This window comes from Trichoplusia ni, chromosome 5, assembly GCF_003590095.1.
Source record: "Trichoplusia ni isolate ovarian cell line Hi5 chromosome 5, tn1, whole genome shotgun sequence".
Classification (NCBI taxonomy): domain Eukaryota; kingdom Metazoa; phylum Arthropoda; class Insecta; order Lepidoptera; family Noctuidae; genus Trichoplusia; species Trichoplusia ni.
Window position 1 is genome coordinate 13603418 of NC_039482.1, and position 21973 is coordinate 13625390.

At 34.9% G+C, this 21973-nt stretch overlaps 1 protein-coding gene and 2 non-coding genes across 3 annotated transcripts in view; all 3 read right to left on the bottom strand.

Annotated features, from left to right (window-relative positions):
• The window catches only part of LOC113494575 (tenascin-like), a 48407-nt gene extending 41610 nt beyond the window's left edge, over positions 1-6797 (bottom strand). The window contains exon 1 of the mRNA XM_026872976.1: positions 6724-6797. The gene's annotated coding sequence lies outside the window, so the exon portion shown is untranslated. The remainder of the gene's footprint in view (positions 1-6723) is intronic.
• Positions 1265-1337, bottom strand: Trnar-ucu. The gene has a single exon. It is a non-coding gene; the product is annotated as a tRNA-Arg (tRNA).
• On the bottom strand, positions 2859-2931 carry Trnar-ucu. The gene has a single exon. It is a non-coding gene; the product is annotated as a tRNA-Arg (tRNA).
• Positions 6798-21973: the final 15176 nt, after the last annotated feature.

The following is a 21973-nucleotide window of genomic DNA, read 5'->3' on the forward strand; positions in this document are numbered from 1 at the left end:
TAAAAGATAAAAATAAAAAACCACAATCTTGGTTTTTTAGATTTTTCACATAAATTTTGAGGTTATGTGAAAAAAATGTAAACACAAAAGTTTTAGATCTTTTTCTTTTAGAACTTTGCCATTTGACTTTTTTCGATACGAATTTTAGTTTTGCCGGAAATCGATAAAAACCGTTTTTTACTCTTCAAACGTCCCTCCCACCCCCTTCCCGACCTTAGATCACCCGTAAATTATTTTTCTTTTCATTTTTATAATATTCCCCTCCTTTTCTAATGGGTTTCATCCTACTATTTTTTTTTTGGTTTTAAAAATTATCGACCCTGGTCTACAAGTATAGACACGAAAAATATATATCACAACGTTTGAAAAGTGCGACAAGCAAAATTAAACTGTAAGATCATATCCACAATGATTTTTATTCCATGTTTACAAGTCGCTCGGTAAATGCAACAATGGCGCCGCTGGGCGGTAAGATGTCACGTGCGCTCGTGGTTATACTATTTTCAAACTAATGTCTATGATAAAGAGTGCATATTGCATTGTCTTAGGTTGGAGTGGGTTACCCTGTTACAGTGTTACAGGGTAGTAAAGGGTAACCTGTTCGGAACAGGGTTACAGTAATCCGTTCGAAGGTGTAACATATGTCATAGGGCTTTTTCTTGAAGCGCTTAAAAAAACCCCTTCAAAAACCCTTTCAATGAGTATCCGGCCGGTCCCTGGTTTTTACTGTCAATAAAGTTTGTAACGATCGGAATAACATTAACAACGTAATGACGTTAATCATTTGTATAATGTTTAAATATATGAAAATAAAATAGTTGATTAATTTATAAGCACCTTCCTAAACAAACCTGCACTTAGACAGGTATAGCCGCGCTATTTAAGAAAGGAAAATAAAAAGAGCGAAAAGACAAAATAATTCAGCAAAAATCCAAAATTGTAGATACAAAAAAAATTACAGTTGACCATGGAGATGTGGTTACAATCACTGTACAAAAGTAAACATTGCCCTTCCATTTGACTTCATCATAGTCGGACAAAAATAGAAAAAATATTTTCAAAAGAAAAAGACAAATAAATAAATAAATGAATAATATACAAGTTATAAAAAAAAACAATACTATTTCGAATAATTTATAAGACTTTAGTCAGACCTTAATTTCTCCTCAAGTTACTCTAATCTTAACTTAATCGAATTAACTAACAATCATCAAAAAGCATCAATTATATACACATTATTCAATTAAACATGTTAATAATTCTGCATCCCTGGTGGGGATCGAACCCACGACCTTTGGATTAGAAGTCCAACGCGCTATCCTCTGCGCCACAGGGACATGGCAACTTTGTATTGTAAAGCCCTCCTAAAGTGGTTGCTCGGTGGATTATGAACAATACTTAATTATAATCTATTGTTACAATAGTGTTTTTAAACAACTGAATAATTATTTAATTCTGATAACAGGCTGAAAAATCTGTCTGTAATTGTTCAATGATTTTAATTAAAATTGTTACACACATACGTAAATATTTACTTTTAGGAAGATCAGGCTTATTAAATGACTGACCCCATGTTCTTTTGATTAAAGTATGTATTTTTTTAAAGAAATATAGCAAAGGAATTATATGAGTAGGTTTGATAAACGATTAAAAAAAATTGTTTAAAAAAAGGTTTTTCTCGAAGTCGAAATTATTTGTGATTTCTTTGAATAGCTCTACTTTTTTGGAAGACATTCAGATAACTATTGCTTTTAAATATGTTGTCTCTGTTCCTTATGGCCGACATAGTTGAATGCACGCATAATGCACAAGAACGATGCAATCATGCCAAAGTATCGATCGTCTCCGAATAACTACGAATATGGGGAAACATTTAAATAAAGTAACTTAAAGGCAACCTAAAGCTTTAAATCGAATAATTATGATTTTTTTCTTTTTTTATTTGGAAGATATATTGTGGGATTTAAAGTTCATAGAGTAGACCAAAATGATTGCTGTATGTAATATTTTGTTGGTCGAATGGGTTAAACTGTTCTATGGATAGACATAGTAAGAGGAAATATTAATTTTCTTAATGTTTACAACAACGTAAGCGTCTTTAGTCATAATATTGAACATGCATATTAAAAAAAAAAAACTCCATAAGTATGTGAAATTCGTTCCCCTATCATGCAATGACCATAGAAAATAATAAGAAAGGTAAACAATTTTATTAACTAATAACACATTTTATATTAACAGGAACAATTAAATAACGTTAAAAAATAAATGTAGCTAGCCACTTCGCAAACTTTTCGAATGTAAAATTTTAACTTAATTAATTAAATTTATTAGGTAACTTTTGAAATAATTTATTAATAATTATTGTATTATTTTTGTACTAAGTACTGATTATAACACCCCATTTTATTTATGTCAATATAACATTGTTATTATCTATGACAATATGTTTAACTCGGATGAAGGAGTCCAGAATGAGGGCATTGGGTGACCTTGACCCAGAATAACCAACCTATTGATTTTGGTTCCCCCTTGAAAGTGTAAATTTCGAGTAGACATAGCATGTAGCATGTAGAAACTACAATAAGTAATAATTGCTGTAATTAATATAAGGCATGTATATTATTATTTAATTTCTAAGCAATAATTTACATACAGGACTAAAAATTGGTATTTTTTAAAAACTTATTTCCAATTAAAAATGAAATAATGGAATAATATAAAAATAGAGTAATTATAAATAATAATCATAAAACTTGTCACAGAACTTACACTTTTAACAATAATATTTATTTGATATAAATCATTCAAATTGTGTAACAAATATCTAAAAATCCAAAAAGTTTCTGAGACACGTGCATCCCTGGTGGGGATCGAACCCACGACCTTTGGATTAGAAGTCCAACGCGCTATCCTCTGCGCCACAGGGACTGTGAGAGACGCGTCGTAATACCGTATTGAGTACTACGTCACTCACACATGCGCAAACCGTGTTGTTATGTGATGTTTATTCATGTGTTTTATATTGGCAAGGTGTATGGACGTTTGGTTCATGATTTCATAGCGAAATAAGCTAATTTCCGATCGTTTTAAAACAAGTTTTAAATTATGTATTTATGTAAGAAATTTATTTGGATGTGTAAATTGTGTTTTTAAAAATTTAAATGTTTGCTTTCGAATCTAGAATGCCAGACCAAATTAAAGGAAAGTTTTAATGAGTAATATCTATATTTAGATTAGGAGTTTATTTTATGGATAAAATTGCTGATTTATATTCAATTTATATTACAGAATCGTAGAAATTGTGAAAAAATCTTAGTTAACCAAATTAAAAAAAGCACCTCCTAGACGCATAAAGGTAGAAATAAAAACTAAAGGAACAATTTCTTCGTATGCATGCGTTTGTGTCATTTTAATGCAATTTTCAATCATTCATCAGCAATTGTAAATAGTGGAATTTTGGCATGAACCGTTACGGTATGCTTTGACGTCGGCGTACGTAATAGGAGGCGAGGCAGAAGGAGTGCCAAGCTCAATCCCCTGGGTATTTGTCTCTTCAGACTGACTAATTCAAATAAAGGGGAAATAATATATTAATTCACGCGTATTTATGAGGGAGCAAGACAGCATAACACACGGCGTAAAGCACTATCTCGCTTCCACACTACGCTAAAAGTTAACGCGCTGATTATTGTTATCTACGATCAGGTGTTTTAATGTAAATTATTAATTAAAAATTGAATAATTATCTGATAAAAAAATTGAGAATAGTAATGTGTGGAACATTTTTATTGATCGATACAAAGTGAATGTTGTAAACAAGTGCTAGATAAGGTTTTAATAAAAATCTGATTGTTGAAACTGATCTGACTAGACGAAATCGCATTACAAAAGTTAAAGAGTCCTAAAAATGTAGCATTCTTCGATCTGTTGCCATATACACCCTTGCTATTATCATATCAAATTCATAAAAAAGGCAGTACCACAGCAAACCCACTGAGCGCAAAGTATCGCAGGTTTCATACCAGAGTAGCAGAAGCATCTGTGTCATCCAGGAATAGCTTCAGAAAAAAAAACGTGAATCTTCTTCATACAGCGTCTTTTCCTTTTAATTTATAAGGGCAACATTTGCCAGCTGAGCTCGAAGTATCGCGGGTTTGATACCAGAGTAGCAGAAGCATCTGTGTGATCCAAGAATACAATTCAGGTGCAGAGAAAATATTCGTGAATCTCCTTCGTGCACCATCGTCCTTTTCATTTATAAGCGCCTTACAGCCAATTTTTTGTTGATAAAAGAAGTTCTACAATTGAAGTTTGGACTAGTAGTTCTATGTAGTCCATATATCAACAGCACATTTGTACTTCAGATGTACAAATACCCGAGTGTACATAATCTAAAAACACTGATTCTTTTATTGATGTTAGATTTAGCAGATGACGGGAGATGACAGGTTTATTCTGTGGTGTTCGGGTGTTTTTGTGAAATAATTAGATTAATTAGGCTATTGAACTCATGAACTGTGTATTCTTATAATAATGTTTGATTGAATTTACATAAAAGTGATGTCGTTACTTCGTGATGTTATCACAATATTTTAATTGATGATATCATAGAGAGGTGATAAACTGTTCTGGGTTCTGATGTCGGCCTTAAATTAAAATGTCGCATATTGGACACTTGTCTAACATATGCTCATACTCGATAATGTGTAACAGATTCTTATTTCACAACGGCAAGAATAAATCTTATACAGCATATATTAAACACATGTTGTATATTAAATGTTATTTGTTGTATATTAAACATATGTTTGTCCGTTTTTTTGTTTGCTTGTTCCATACTTCAACTGCATACAAATATAACAATTACAGATCATTTGTAATCTTCAAGTGTAACCCCAGACATTAAAGGAACATCTCCATTCAAATGTTTTTTATTCGTTGCTTCATATATCAGTAATTTTTAATTGCTTGGATGTTTTGTTCTTATAGAATGCTTGTGTGGTCTTTGATTAGTTTAATCTTTTATTTCTTGTCTTAGTTGTCTTTCGGGGTTCGTAAGCATTGCAATCTTGGTGTCTTTTGGTCTAAAAGATTATTTTAAATATCAAATGCGACTGAAAATCATTTTTAAAAAACAAGTAATGATTACCGAATCAAATATACCACCGAAATTAATCAGTAGTTTATTGGTTTTTTATGTTTTTGCATAAAAGACAAACCAAGATAGTTTTTTATAAGGTTTAAGCTTTTTACAAAGTAGTTTGCTTTTGTCAAATTAATAAAACGAAAACATTTAAGTTCCTAGTTCTAAGTATTTCACTCTCAATCTTCAAGTAAGATTCATAGGTTCAAAAGAACAAGCAAAAACCATTGTGCTACTTAATAAGATCTGTCTTTTATTAACCATCCAATTGTGTAGCATATTTAGTTTTTACAACAATTGCAACATGAGCTAACGAGATTATCAGAAGGCATAAAGTAACTCAACTCACTTTTACTAGCGTGGGAAACGAGTGAGTTATATGGACTTTGTTCTAATGTTATTACACTAATTATTACTTAGTTTTAATACTTGTAATGAGTTTTGGTGGGATATAATCACTTTTGTATGTAATCCATCTAATCGTCGTTATATTACACAATAAGTGTTTTATGAGCGATTCGTTGAGTGAAAATGAATCGACGAGTTTTGTCTTAGCATGCTTGTATTTTGTCTTGGGTTAGTGCGTGAGGTAGTTTTTTTGAAGTTAATGTATTCATCCATTGGATGATTACATTCTAGTTTAAGAGCCTAGTCTTGAGTCACAACTGTAACGTTTGAAAAGTGCCTGGAAAACGGCTTATTTCAAATAAAAACTTTTGATTTTGATTTCGATTCTATGACCTTGGAAATGGAAAATATATGCTAAAATTGGGTTTTCGGCAGCTACAGCAATGACTGTGGTGTATTCCATGCTATAGACCCACATACCACCTGCTGATCTGCCCAAGATGCCCAGTTAGCATCACAGCAGAAGATTTAAAATAGGTTAATTAAAAAGCCATCAATTTGGCCAGGTTTTTGTCTGTTTAGAAAAAAAATCGCCACGAAAGCGAACAAAAAGTTTTCATAGCTTAGTAGAAAGCCTAGTTAATTCTCCAATATCTATTTATGTAATTATGTTGGTTATTCCTATTTGAAGTTAAATGTTCTGATAAGCATAAACTAAGTCAAATTCTAATTACTTGTCCACTTTGAATGTTCAGTAAAATGTGATTTAAATGTAACGGTAAACCACGGCATTTGGCAACACAATCACTACTGCGGTTGAAACCGCAATGTCGGTTAAACGAGTTATGCGTTTACACTAATTATGTTCTAAAATGATGTTCTTATATGGGTCTTATTGGAAGAATTTGTCGTTAAATGGAACAGATTATGTCGTTACCACCTTTTTGTAATGAGAAATAGAATAAATGTTTATGATACCTACACGAATTCTAATAATATTATTTTATTTTGTTCTCTTGTAATATTTCCGTCAATTAATTTGTTTATGATTCAATAATCTGTCTAAGAAAATACAGATAGGGCAAATATAATGTGGGCATTGCTTACGTCCTCGTTAATGAATAAAGTAATTTATAAACACAAACTTAAAGTGTCAAAAACGTTCTGTTTGAAACAAGCTTTCTACTCGATAAATAAATAGAAACGCAATAAACGTAACACATACTCACCTACTTTGATCCGCAAACAGAAACATACAAAAGAGCCATATAAAGTTTATAAACAGACTTTAATTTTATATAAAAGCACACCATATTTTCTAAAATAAACATAAAACAGTTCACATAAATAAAACTGTTGATTTATTACACGTTTTACGATTACGAGTAGTTTATTTGATTACATTCGCGTCGCTATGGTAACGGCAAGATGGCGTCCGTTCGCGCATGCGCACTGCCGGCCGGGCGGGCTTCGACTGTCAGTTTTGCTTTGTTTTGGCGCCAAAGCGATGGTTGTAATGATGGTGCCCATTGGCCCGTGTGAATTCCTTCCGTAGTTGCCCCGGATACCATTAATTCGGGTTAGAAAGAGCTATTTAGATGGAGTTTAGTTTATGTAGATCATTCTATAAATATATTTTTAGTTATAACATTTTTCTAACTTACCTACGTAGTGCGAAATTCAATGAAGGAATATCAATAAAGAACAGGGTTTATTAAGCGCTTTTAAGAAACTTTTTATGAAGATAGCTAGCTGCATAGAGCCACATTGAACAATACCGCACCTATTTTCGACATCGAATTGCCCAATCGATACTCATAGATCACATGCCATTCGAATCGAAAAGAATCGAGATAAAAATTTATTGTTCGGTAATAATAATGTTTCGTGCATTGTCGGGTCCGACCGGATCCGATGTCGGTAGGAAATACCGGTGGGTGTCCTACTATGGCCATGACTTTGGTAAGCTTCAGAACGAAAACATAACAGATGCTAATAAATGTTCCCTTTGCCATCTAAATGGCTTGTTGAACGAGCACTTTTGTTTTATTTAAATCTTCTTTTGTGTTCTTTACTAGAACATTTATCTGTGGAAAATTCCCTACCATACATTTTCCACTCTCGGAATATCGAACTAGGTTCAAATATAATTGACCTGGAGTCCTATTAGATACCACGACAAACTCGCTAAGCATGACGAATCACAACTTTGATACACCTGCAAGACAAGCGTTTGAGTTATCCACAAATTCTTGTTGATTCTGTGTGTCTTGTGCATTACGTGTTTTGTGAATGTTTGCAAACTGACCTCCCCCCCACGTACCTACACAAAACTCAAAAGAAAAAAAATCCCCCATAAACCATGGTGCCCCTACGAACTGGTACGGACAACTGATTTAGTAAACAATGCGATGTATTGCCTGAGCTACACCAGCAGTTGGCAGACGAAACCGGGACTCCAACTAGTTTAGCAGTATGTTGTGACAGGCACTTATCAATGTGACAACAATATCTCGTGGGTGGTAATGGGAGTTCCGTGTGGGCTATATTTATATTGGGGATTTGATAATCAGATACCGTGAAGAGACACTATTGCTCTCACTAACCTGATTATCAGATCTGTAATAATTACTTTTGAGGTGATTTAAGGGTTTTTACGCCAGCCAGTGGGGCGAAAAGCCAAAACGACGATAGGATTTTTCTACAATAACGGAAACCTCCAGCAAGGAATTTAATCCTTGTGTGGATGCGGGGGATTTCACAAACATTCAAGTCACATGCACAATGACACACAGACGGAATAAGTATTCGTCGATCATACAAATGCTTGTCGTACGCGGGGATCGAACCCGCGAGATGACACGGACAGGGGTTTTTGGCGTCGTGACCCCAAACACTCGGCTATCCGTGCATTCAACTGTGTTGGTAATTAAAATGCATAACGATATCAAAATACATATATATACTTTAAAAGTCTTTAAATCAATTATTTAAATACAATATTGCTTTTATCCAATTAATTAAATTTTTTCGTTGAACTTTCAAGTGGCCTTTGTAGGTCCTGAAGTTCGGTCCACAGTTATTAAATAAAAATAAAGGGTTTCATTCTCTCTCTCAAAACTCCAAAGTTTCCTTCAAATGCTTTTTCTTTTGAATTTTTCTTGTCTACGCGTGTCAAGGGAGCCTTTACTGCAATATTTTTCCTAAAAAACTTGTATATATTATTCCCACTTCTTCTATTCCCGCCTAACATTTTACGCTACACAATAATCATACATTATTAGAAATGTCCAAAAATGTCGTCAAAATGCGTATCTTTACAAAACAAGCTAAAGTTTTTTAACTACAACGAAGGAAAATGGATGCTGGTTTAAGCTGCAAAAACATAACGAAGTCGGTCAGCTACTTACATACCAAATTTCATCGATATTCGTTAAGTCGTTTGGGTGTGAAGAGGTTAAACACATACTTCATAAACTATCGCTTTTATAAGTGTGATTGGTTCAGTATTTCAATACTAGTTATTCGCTAACCAACAAAACATTCTTTAACTACTACGCTACATCTGTTAGTCATTACAGATTAAACCAAAGATTCATTTATTTTCAAAATCCAAAGGCACTCGCAAAACCATGAGAAAGATAGACTCTACTCCTATGTGTTGGTACTTTATAGTGTCATACCATAAAGTCCACTGAAGGAAATGCCATATTAACGTGATCACGAAGCTGCACAGCCAGTTATATCATATAACATGTATTCGTGACGGTCGTTAACTGTTCATTAACAGAACACACACGATACTGCAGAATAAATACTTGTCAGCCTTTAGATATTTTGCTTATTCTGGGTCTGTTTTAGAGGATAATAGCATAAACATGCAGCTTGGCATAATTAAAAGGAGATTTGGCGAAGAAACAGCATCAAAATGTCACATCTTTAAAGAAACTTTATGAACTTGCTCTCCATTCTTAAGTTCTCAAAAGAAGGAAGGTGTGACCATCAAACAAAAGCATGGAGCAACGGAATTCTGATGAGACAGCAAGAAAACCACCTACATTGTATCCAAAATGTGCCAAGGTACCTAAAATCATATCCACATTCAAGAAAGGAAACCGTAAAAAAAAATTTTCGTACAAATAGCACCGGCCAGATATTCTAAACACTAGTTACAACGAAGATCGCCCCTAATTTCGCCATCATTCATCAACACTTAAAAACTGGACCAATGAAACTATTAAACTTAACTCAGATTCATATCTTCATTAAAAATGGTCTGTCAAAAACAAGGTACAAATTGCCGCTCGGTTTCTGAAGCAAAATCGTACAGTCACGAATTTGGGAAAGAGACAACGATATATGAAGCAGATGAGTTGAAAAGAGATGGGGGGTCTGGACCTTTCATCGCGCCGAAGTTCCCACGACACAAGAATACGTACTTTTATTATACTTATTAAATACATGCCAGGAGCTATGGAGTAATGTAGCTTCGAAATAATACGTGTTGTGGACCTTGAGAGACAATTGGGAATTATAAAGTTCTTTCAGTTACTCGTTGTCTAAGCTTTAATATATAGGTAATCTGAACAGTAGACTAACGTATATCAGAAATGATTATCTTCATTTACAAATGTTTTATAACTTTTAGAAACTGCTTTTGAGACAAAACAATATTCCTTTTAAGGTTCAACTAATTATTTACCTTTTATCTTTATTCCACTTGTTTTTCCTAAAAAGACGTAGGCTATTTACTCATAAATTTCGAATCGAAGCATGACAGCATCATAAAATTATAATAAACTAAAAACCATTAACATACAATTATAATATTAAAGTGGAACAATAGTGTTGACAAACTCTCAATCTTGAAGACAATCAAGGAAGCAAGGGATTCACAAGTTTATAGAAATGTAAAAGAGTCAATGAACTATCTTTAGTTCGTTGTATGATCATTCATACAATCATGTACTTCATCTTTTTATCTCTTTAGGAGTACGTTGTGGCGGTGTTCTTTGTATACCAAGTTCATTCCGCTCATTAAAAGTTGGCTTTATATTCCTCTGCCATTTCTGTTCCATAATCGGATTTAATTTAGTTCTAACCGGCGTCAACTGCACGGATAGCCAAGTGGTTGAGGACCAAGCCAAATCTAATGTGCGCGACGTGTTGCGGATTCGGGCCCCGCGTAGGGCAATGCGTTTGTGTGATATACGAGTTCTTGTCTGGAGTCTAGGTGTATTTGTGCATGTAAATTGAATGTTGAAACCTGACGTGGCACAATTAGTGCGGGAGTCGTTTTAAAGACGACTCCTTCGATGGAATATCAAAATTATGTTGAAATCACAGAACAGTTAACAGGAATGAAATTGAAAACAAAGAGTCTAACGAGTGCAACGCTATAAAATTTATATTACTGCAATTTTAACACCGAATCCTTTATGAATGTTCTTCTGTTTTCTAATACTTGAATGAAAGGCTTCCCTTAAATCTGTAGTAAGTTACCGTGAAGATTCAGTTTGGGAGTAATAAAAACTCCATGACAAAGAATACTCATTCAGTCAATATAAGGGGTCAGATAGTTAACCTATTTCGATGAGCTTACAACTGACTTGTAATTGGATATTAGGGTCCAAGATATATTAGTACTTAAACGTAGGTAAAACTAGTGGAGAACAAAGGAGAGTTTTAGCCGTGCATGGTTAGATAGCATCAATACTTTGAGTTTCTTTTTCTGACTGGATTGATGGAAAAACAAACAATTCCTTAAAATATAAGACCATTATGCCTTCAGGCATAAAAAAACAGAGTATACCAAAGTTAATCCATTGTTACCTATTAGATCCGTCATCCAGCCGTCTCACACACATTCATTAATTACTGCGCGCGCGCATACTGAATGAAAATTAATCATGTCCACATGACGTGGTGTGTTTGCTCAGTATGAAGTGCCGACAGGAGACCAGCACCATCTTATAAACTAACTTTGTTGCAATTGTGTGAGAGAGATGGCACGTTACGTCATATATAGCGCTGTCTCGCTTCCACAAAGAAGCGGTAGTAGAGATCTAACCATTTTTGTTCTATTTTCGGATCTTTATACGAAGACTTCATTGTGAAAATGTTTTAATGACTTATTAGGGTTTCGGACGAATGAGTAATTAATATCATCTTCTACCTTCTACAGTCATATTTCAAAGGAATTTTTGTAAGATAAATTAATTAAGCTTTATGCTCGAATGATCTGGTTATAAGGCTACACAGTTGACTTTGGGCATTTTTATAATGAGTAGGTTTTTGAGTGAACGTTGATGACCATTATGTTTGCTACAGGTTTCCAGATCTTCGAGAAAGTAAAAGCAAGAGACAGACGTAAAGTCACCGATGGCAATGAGGTAGCCGAGGTCTGATAGTCATAGTTTGGGAACTTTAGTTAATCTGCGTATCTAGTCTGCTTTTAAACTCTCCGACACAACTCTTACAATGTTTTCATAAGCCATCTAACTTCTAGAACTTTCAATATGAAATGATAACAATATACAACCATCACACAAGGACATCTAGACTCAAGCTAAGCTTAGCTTGTTCCGATGAGAGTCACTCATGACAACACTTTGAAATTCATCGATACATAACATAATATTGATGAATATCACCCAGTCATAAAAATAAATATCGTAACCTATCACAAAAAGTTCTGTCCTGTGTGGGAATCGAACGCACGACCTCCGGTACAGCAGTCACAGCCACAAACCACTAGACCAACAGACCGGTCAAATACAATTTTAATTGAAAACAAAATGTTTAACTATATGTGTACCAAATGTACCAATTCTAAGTTTTTGGAAATAAATTAACATGACTGTAATGTTGGCCTATATTCATGAATCAGTCTTTGTTTGTTGATGTGTTTTATTACCACAAAGCTTTGCCGACACGCAACGTAATTTGTTTGTTCCGATAAAAATAGGCGATTGTGAGGCGCACTTTTAATCTATTGTAAATGGTATGTTACTGGACTTCCTCGACAAATAAAATGTTTGATTTCAGGACTTTCAGGAAAAAGGAGGCATAAGGAAGAAAAGTTTATGCACAATTCAGTCAATTCTAAGTCGGACTTGCAATATTAAGGGTACAAAAAAAGAGATTGGTGGCAATAAAATGATTTGCAAAAACCACTGAACCGAGTTGAACAAAATTAAGTACACAGATAGTTTATAATCTGGATTAACACGTGAGATGGTTATTTCACGATTCTATGTTTTCGTGGTGTTATCATTTTCCTTGTGTTGCGGGCGGGCCGCTGACAACAGCTTGATTTTACTGTTTCTAGTCTGTACTGCCCCAATGCTCTACAAGGCCTCTCTCCGACTAATATCAGTTCATTTATAAGGGATCACCACCAGAAAAACTAAAACTTCTTGAATTGAAAAGAAGCCCAGACATCGGTGTCCACCTCATACCCATCATCTACCATCCGTTGGTCCGTCAATCTGCCACTCCGTAAAATGATTTTAAAATAAAAACGTATTAAAATCCCGGAAAATCCATCATAATCAAAAAAATGGTAATAGCATTGTTATTTCATGGATCGTTACCCCGTTGTCCATCATATAACGGATTGTCCCCACACAATCAATTATATAACGCTTCTAATTCGATCATTTATGGGAAAAAATTAAACTGACTCATCACAAAATTTAACACAATTTTGAATTTTAATTTCTAGAAAATAAAGGTCAGTATTGCCTGATATTGTATCGGTATAATTTGACGGTTGCATTGTTTTAGAACTATGATGTAAGATGATCAGTTAAGGTTTAGTTTCTTTGTTTTATGCCTACTTAAGTAAAGCTTCACAGAATAATTCAATAATGTTTAAAAACGAAAACTGAAAATTACTAGAGCTTTCGCTTCTTTTTTACAAGGAGATATTATAGATAAATGTGGTGTCTAATAGCTTAAAAATTGGTTTATTGCAAAACTGTTTTGTCAGTATAAACCGTACCTCAAACTATTAGTCCGGCAAAGCAGTCGAAGCCTCCGTTGAAGTTAACTGTGGCATACCGAAAGAAAGATAAAACTTTAAAGCCTACTTGTCCTATCTACACAACCCTCATCCACGTCACATTGTGTGTGTTCCATCATTTTGATGCTAGGATCCTATCATCTTTGCGGTCATTATACAGATTGTCCGCCTTCAAGTAATTTCTTTTGTAATCCTAGAGGAATGTTGAGAATGGTGTAATAGGTCACTTAAACGTCTGTACTCTGTAGTGTGAGTGACGTATGTCGGCATCGGCGCTTTCATCCAGCTATAAATATGGTTTTTGATGTAATTTAATGTGCTACCTTCGGGCTGTGATATCGTTTTTTGTGGTAGTTTAGGAACTTTATGTTTATTTTTATTAAAAAGTTGAGGTACTTTTATTTTGGATCATAAATATTTGGTATCATGTACCAGATGCAATGGTGGTTTCAGTGGATTATTCCGATTTGTCACCTTAGGGTGAAGATATGATCTCCCCTTAGGGAGTGGGTGTCCTTGAAGATTCCCCCGCCTTTCAAAAAAAAAAAGGGGACAAGTGCGAGTTAAACTCGCGTGAAGAGGGTTCCGTACGATGTTATCTATCATGTTCAAAATATGTTCTCCCACACATTCCACCTGCAAATGTAAGTTGGTACGCACAATATTGAGTGATTTACCATGTTATTTTAATATCATGGACTTCTTATAGGTTTTCCTATAATCTACAAGGTGAAAACTAATTTCTGTATTTTTTTCAAAATTTTAGGTTCAGTAGTTTCGGAGATAAAGGGGGGGGGAATGGTAAATTTTCGTCAATTTTCTTAATTAACTTGGAAAATATTTATTTTAAAATTACAAAAAAATACATTTAAGATCTTCTCAACAAGACCTTTCATTTGATATGCCACACGATGCAGTTTTCAGTTTTTTTTTTTTAATTTTCCCATCCCCCTAAAAATGACCCCCCATATACAGATTTCATCTGCTCACGTCACACCTCTGTGTTTGGGTCACAGGAATTGATATGTGTACCAAATTTCAACTTAATCGGTCTAATAGATTCGGAGATAATTAACTGTAAGCGACGGACGGACAGACACACGAATGATCCTATAAGGGTTCCGTTTTTGTATTCAGACGTACGGAACCCTAAAAAGTGAAGATGGGAAAAAATGACCTGGCCCAACGTTAGCAATGATTTTAGTAAGCAACGAATTAATTTATTTACGTTACTTAGAACTATCTATTGCTAACATTAATAATCCGTTTCATTGAGGTAGAAACCTTTTGCTCTTTTTTTTTCGAACGCCGAAAGTATTCCATTCCAAGCAATAGCACGATTATATGGTGAGTTTTGCGTAATCAAACCATAATTGATTATGACTGCACGAATACCCCGTGCTATACTTAGGTCAACATGCCAATGACCACCGCACGTGACGTGCCGCTGCTTCGATACCCGCGTAAGACGAACATTTCTGTGATTCGCAAGTGCTTGTTCTAAGTACAGGTCCTGTGCCTTATGGGAAAGCTTGTAAACCCAGATAGGTTAAAAAATATATTTGTCATCACCACCAATATGTTGTCAGCTATAAGAGATATTTACCCACAATAAAATCATTACGCAAATACGCACAACTTTTTTATCATACAACATCCCAATACTTCCCATTAACGTCGATTCCTTGACAATTCCTGCACGATCGACATCCCCCAGTAAAAACTAATTGGATTCCAATGAGACATGGTCCAGAGTTCCAGACGGATTGCATTCCAATTATAAATGTTCTCTGTATCATAACTGCACGTTTGGAGACGCCATTGAGTCTGTCATGTTGCTATGCTGATTGATGATGGAGGATGTAAAAAACTATATATTAAGCGCAGTAGGACATTGATGAACCCTTCTGGCTAAAAGCAAGAACGATATTTGGATAAGGAAAATTAAAAATGTTTTTTTTTTGTCATTTTATTTAGGCTTGATAAAGTTAGCATGAGACCTTTTTTATGTTTTACGAAGTGAAACGCTTTTGATTTCCACCCACGCTGAGAGCACGGTGAAGGCTTTGAACGGCATATTTCGGACAAACGCTGAGTAACACACTCCGGGCCCGTTGAATCGCCTGAACGGGCAGGTGTATCTTAGGTTTGCAGGTGTATCTATACAACGGATATACAACTGATTCCAGTATGAATAGAAGCCAACCCTGAAATAGTTTGAAATAGGCTAGTCAGGAATCGGAGTATGTCATGTTTTCAGCTGCTTATCTTCCCATTCAAAGGAATGGTTTTTAAACCTTTATGCAGGACTCAAAAATCGTTCCACAAAACCTACCCAAATCTACCCTATGGACTATTCGTAGGTATATCCTTAAATAACTTATAGTGAAAACTATATATAGTGCTTTTCCCCTTTAATATCATCTCTTTAATTCCAAAACCATGTGTGTATAATATGTAAGTATAAAGTACCTACTCAACGCGTTCCCACGGCATCGTGCTGTTTGACGTGATTACGTCTGTCTGCGCCTGCGCAGCTCCGACACACGATCTACGAAGATAATCTTTTGAACCTCTTGTAGCGACATGACGTTTCAAAGGGTTTAAGATGTAAGTTTTAACTTTGTTTAAAAATGATTTATATGAGAATTTGTTTGGGAAAAGCCTTTAAAACATCTAAGCAATTTGTATGACGGTAATGTAAAAAATAATATAACGTAAAAAATCCCAATCAAATACTAGGTACTGTAATGCTAATAGGTACTGTTTAAAACAAGAAGCCAAAATGTAATAAACGAGCGTCACACTTTATTGTATTTCTATTCATCTACAAATTAAGACGAATAATAAAATTCCATGCCACATCTACAAGAAAAAAGTAAAGCAATTAAAAAATATAACTGTCATTTAAAATAATAGTTATTCTTCACATCCATTTTGAATTCGGAACAAGACATATTGTACTTAATGTCTGCCTGTCATCTCGTCGCGGCTTCAAACGAAAATAATTTGTCATCGTTAATCACTTTAGATTATAATAATAACATGTCATTAAACTCGTATAATTTAATTAAAATGTTTACTTAGAAAAATGAGGCTGTTATGTTTTTAGTTTCTACGTTTCTATGTATTCGTTTACTGTGAGAAAAAGGCGACTAAAGCATTAAATAGCAGGAACCGAATTGTCAGGAACAAATGTATTAAGGAAAATTTAAAACTACAAGCAAAAAAAAAATATTAACACCTTCATTTAAAGCAAGCTATTTGTTATGGTTCAGAGTATATATTTAAATATGCCAGTTGACGTATATCCAGATTTCTTTAAAACATTTATTGTAAGTTGCTAACGTAACTTTTGCGTACCAGCGCCATCTATGTAAAAAAATGGGAACTAAGAAGTGTGTATTCCGCCCATTTACTTCTTGGCCAAAAAGTTAGTCTTAAAAAGTACAGATGGCACTGTTACCAGTGTTATTTAAAAATACGTTCTAAATTCTTTAACAACGGATTTCAACGTGTTTAAGAATAAAATTGTAAAATATGATTTAATAAAACCTTATAATATATGCATAATGATCACCGTGATATAAAATGTTTGAAATAAAGTAAATATAATATGAAATTACTATAAATGACATAGCAGAAGAACTTCTACACGTTCGACTGTGAACTTTTAACTCGCCAAGATTCAAAATTCATTGAAATAATGTTAAGACACTGCCGGCGGCTGCTCTTTCGGTATAAACTGACGGTTACAGACTGAACTTGAACAGTCCAACGTCTCCCACGTTTGTTCGGTGCGCGGCAATTGATCATTTACCAGTCCGCAGCACCCTGCTTGCTACCTATTGCTAACAGCGTGATGATTAATAAATACCCCTTTTTAATATACCGACAATGATTGTTCTCTTAAATCCTGTTTTAATATTGAAATTTACTTTAAAAGGACCATTTTACATCGCTGTAATAGATGTTCAAACACAATTGAATTGCTCCTGAACGAGTTATCTCCACGCCAGCTTCGTCACGGTTCTATCATTATTTATAAATATTGTTATTAAACAATGTTTACAAAAATATTCACTTAGCTTAAATTTAAATGTTGCTTGATCATGTTCTGAGCAAAATAATATCTATTTTCGTGATGCTAAAATATTAAACTTACATAAACATTTAAACAAATTTGAATATCAAATTTAGAGAACATTGTTTTAAAAGATTTCAATTTTACTTAACAAATAACCGATTATTTACTGGAATGATTGATTTTATCCTACCTTGTATAATAACAAGAATTACTGTCTACCTTCTAAGACTAAAATTACGATCTAGATCTACCTGAGAACTTCAAAGATAACCTTCTTTAAAGCACCCATATCAACCTAGAACAAAACGCAAAAAAAGCAATTATTTAATACTACTTAACGCAGACAATACGAACCATATTTGCAAACCGCTTGACTGAGCTTAACTTAATCCTTACATATCAATAACTTGCCTATTTTGTCTACTTTATAAGCTTCATAATCTTTGTTTGCGATTCCTGAACAATAGGCTATAGTTGCCATCGGCCATAGTTTAGCATTATAAAGAGATAATGACCGATTGTAGGCCATCGTAGCTATTTTTACGTGACGTTGCATACAGGGGCGGTTGTTGTAAGGGTTGATTTCGTGACGTCATTGTTTGAGGATTTAGACCCCTCGGTAAAAAAAGTTGACAGCTAATGTCATGTTTAGCAATAATTTTGGATCATGGATACGTTTAAAGTAGCTTGCAATATCAATGCTGAACCTACAAAGTGTGAATTGTCGCGGGTTCGGTCTAAGCGTGGGACAAGCGTTTATGTGATCCACGAATGCTTGTCCTGAGTCTGGAGGGCTTTAATTTTTACGGAACCTTCCGAAACACCAGGATTCAATACAGCTGAGCGGAAGAAGACTTTACAAAAATGTATACTTTTCTTTTTACATGCGCGACTTTATTTGTGTCTACAGAGAGCGGGATTCCACATTTTCTTGTGCAACGCCGATTGTCCTCAACGTCCAGTATTCGTCTATCTTTGACCAGTTCCTAGTGAGGAAGAAGTTTTGGTACTTAAAATATAATTACAACTACAACTTTGACGCCTTATAAGTACCTCAGGCAGTAAGTAAGCTTAATACCAACTAAATATGAGACAGCAAATTTGAAGAACAGTGATTAGAAGCCACACAAACTACGGTCAAAGACAAAGCAATTAGTAAAATGTGAAGAGACACTATTCTGTATTAAATTGCAAATTGTCTCTTCCTTGTTATTCATTTGACAGGATCTAACAGCTTTATATCTGAAACATAACAACACAAAAACATAATTTTAGAGAATACATTTTCAATACACGTACAAAACTAACTACCCTTATAAACGAAAATGCGATGACCAAAATAATCAAAGCAAAGCCAACATTATTATTTATTACTATTTACACAAAGACTAATAACAAGTTTTCAAATGGTCAATTCTGGTTAATGTATGATCATCTATTGAATTTCAAATAGTACTATACGGGCAGTAATCTACGCCCTCAGGCGATTCTGCGTTGACAATTATACAAGCACTTCTATCCCTGCCTACCCTTTCTGTAAACAGGATGTTGTAAACCCCCCACTGGGCGAGGATTATGGCGATTCTATTGTCATTAAATGTAGAGGTTTGGGGTAAACATTTTTGTAGTAATATAATATGTGCTGGTCATGGTTTTTTGGTGAAGCTTGGATTTTGAAATGAATAGCGTGGTTAATGGTTGTTGTAAATATAGTTGTGTTTTAAATATTCACATTCATTCTGTGACAGATCCCCATATCATTTTTATAAAAACATAGGCGACACGTGCCCTCTCCTTTGGGTAGTATTCTGTTTGATAAAGCCTCTCGATAAAACACTCGAAAGAACGTGGCTATTGATTGGTAATGAAAACTCTTTATGATAATACTACATTATTTGCTGGCCACTTTTGCCATATTAAGGTCTTAGTTTTGCCTCACCGAATAATCAAAACGAGTAAACTAAAATTACCTTACAACGTAGGGACACGGTTTATGACTTTAAAATTTTAAATAAAACAATACCTTTCTTAATAAGTAAAATTGATAATAACTGTAATAACGTCGCCCGCTTAATATCTTTCTTGCAAGGTAGAATTACCTTAAAAACCCATTATACGGGGCTCGATACCCATTAGTCTATGAAGGGGTTGCATGGGGCGCATGGGGCGCATGGGGTTGCATGGTGGCTGCATGGGTAGTCAGGAATGTCGTAGACACACTCGATGCGCGCACTAATTGAAACTTGCCCTTCGACTTAGATTCTAAGAGCAGGATAAGAAAGTTGGGACATTGTTACTAATATTTTAACTCAGTTTTAGGAGAAATCATGTTATTAGTTTATGGTATTTTGGATGGATTAAGCTTACATATTTCTATGATTTCCAAAATATTGAAAAGTGCGTTAAGATAACATTCAAAAATATTTAAATACTAATAAGTATTATTTATAATTTTAATTTTAAAAAGCACTTCACTTAAAATATAATTAAGTCCATCTAAAATATTATCTCTAATTTTAAGAGGCTAATTTAAAGGCGATTTTTATTCTCACAAATTACTCAACACTTACATAGTCTAGTAGCCATCTTCCTTATCCAGTCCTACGCTATTCCACGTCGAAGTTCACACGTGACCAAACGTTAGGCAAGTAATCATTAACTGTGTGATACCCGGATAAGACAAAGATACCCTTAATTGCATTTTTGGGTACGCCACACAATGATATATTACTCAAGACAAGTGACACCTGGTGCCCAAGTAATGGGTTCGAAATGTAGCTAGTTTATTTTTAGATTAGTGTTCACCAGTAAATATATGATATAAAATAAAGGGCTCCCGTATTAAGATATGTAGAGCTTGCGTAGCGGGTGGTTAAGAAAAAAATCAAGTCACATGCACCAAGACACCCATGTAATCTTTGAACTGTGTCGCCGACGCGGGGATTGAACCTACGACATGTTTCATATCCTGTTCCCGTCAGTACTTTTCTGGGATAAATGGGAATAAGATAGGAGACCTTAATTCAGGCCGTTTTTTTTAATTTCCTTTCTGTCGCTAACAAAAAATCAAAGATAAACGAACCGTTGTTTGCCCCAATAAACTACTCCTGGGTGTCGAACAAAATTTAGCCATTTTGTTTTTCAGTTATAGCCATTGAAGAACCAACAAGTTACATAACATCAAGAAGCCAGAAATAACATTAAAGAAACGAGCCTGCTTCCAACTCCAAAGAAGTGATGTTGTTAATTGTGGAAGTAAGATAGACACGATGTAGACCGTCGTCTCGCTTCCATCACTACAATTCTTATTTCACGAGATAGATACGTTACCCTTCTGAACCGGAGAAATCTTCTTGGACTTGGGGTTTTCGGAACTCTGCCCTGAGGAAGGCGGAGAGGTATGTCGGTCACTTACTGGCTATAACCACCGGAGTGCTTCATCCTTCCTTTGAACCTAAAACTACACAAACGGATGCAATATACCGCGAAGTGCCATAACCCCTGGTAAAACACGCAATAGGGCTTTAATAAATAATAAACTTGTATTCAAATTACCATACATGCTAATGTAATGGTCACAAACGTCCCATTAATAATGTATTTACAACGACACGGCTGATAGTCACAGATCATTGGGCTTCAGGCACGTAGTACATCTGTTCATTATTTAAAATGCAATCATATTCATACACTTCATACCAGTTTTCATTTTGAGGTTATGTGGAGTTGTGGACTCAATTAGTCTTGGGTATTGCTGTAGTGTTTAGATCCTTTTTTGGGGAAATGACTCCCGCACTAAGCAGTTTTATCCCTGTGTCTGTCTGTGAGTGTTGCACCAAAGAATCAAACAAGTATGAGAATGAACAAGCATTCGTTCTCGTTTGGCGAGGTAGGCACGACTATTCGTGCAGTCTTTGTGGTATATTTCATATTACAAAAAAACGACTCCCGGTCTTATTAAATTAATCCTTGTGTCGCGGGGAGTTTCACAAAAATTCAAGTCACATGCACGAAGACACCCAGAGTCAGAACAAGCATTCGTGAATTACACAAACGCTTGTCCTACGCGGGGATTAAAGCCACAACACGTCGCGCGCAATTGATTTGGCGTGGTTACCTTAACTTTTCGGCTGAACGTGCAATCAAAGTTATGATTCCCATAAATAGTCCTTTCCGTAACTTTTTTTTCTAGAACGACCCACTTGTAACATTTTAACCAGTCAACAGTTTTGGTAGCGGTTACAGGGACGGCAATAAACATGTCCCGTGTGTAAGGCGGCTCCTGCGCAGACCGCACGCGGCACGCCGGCGCTGCGCATGCGTCAACCCTTACTGTATACCAAATTAGCCGGTACGCCACATACAT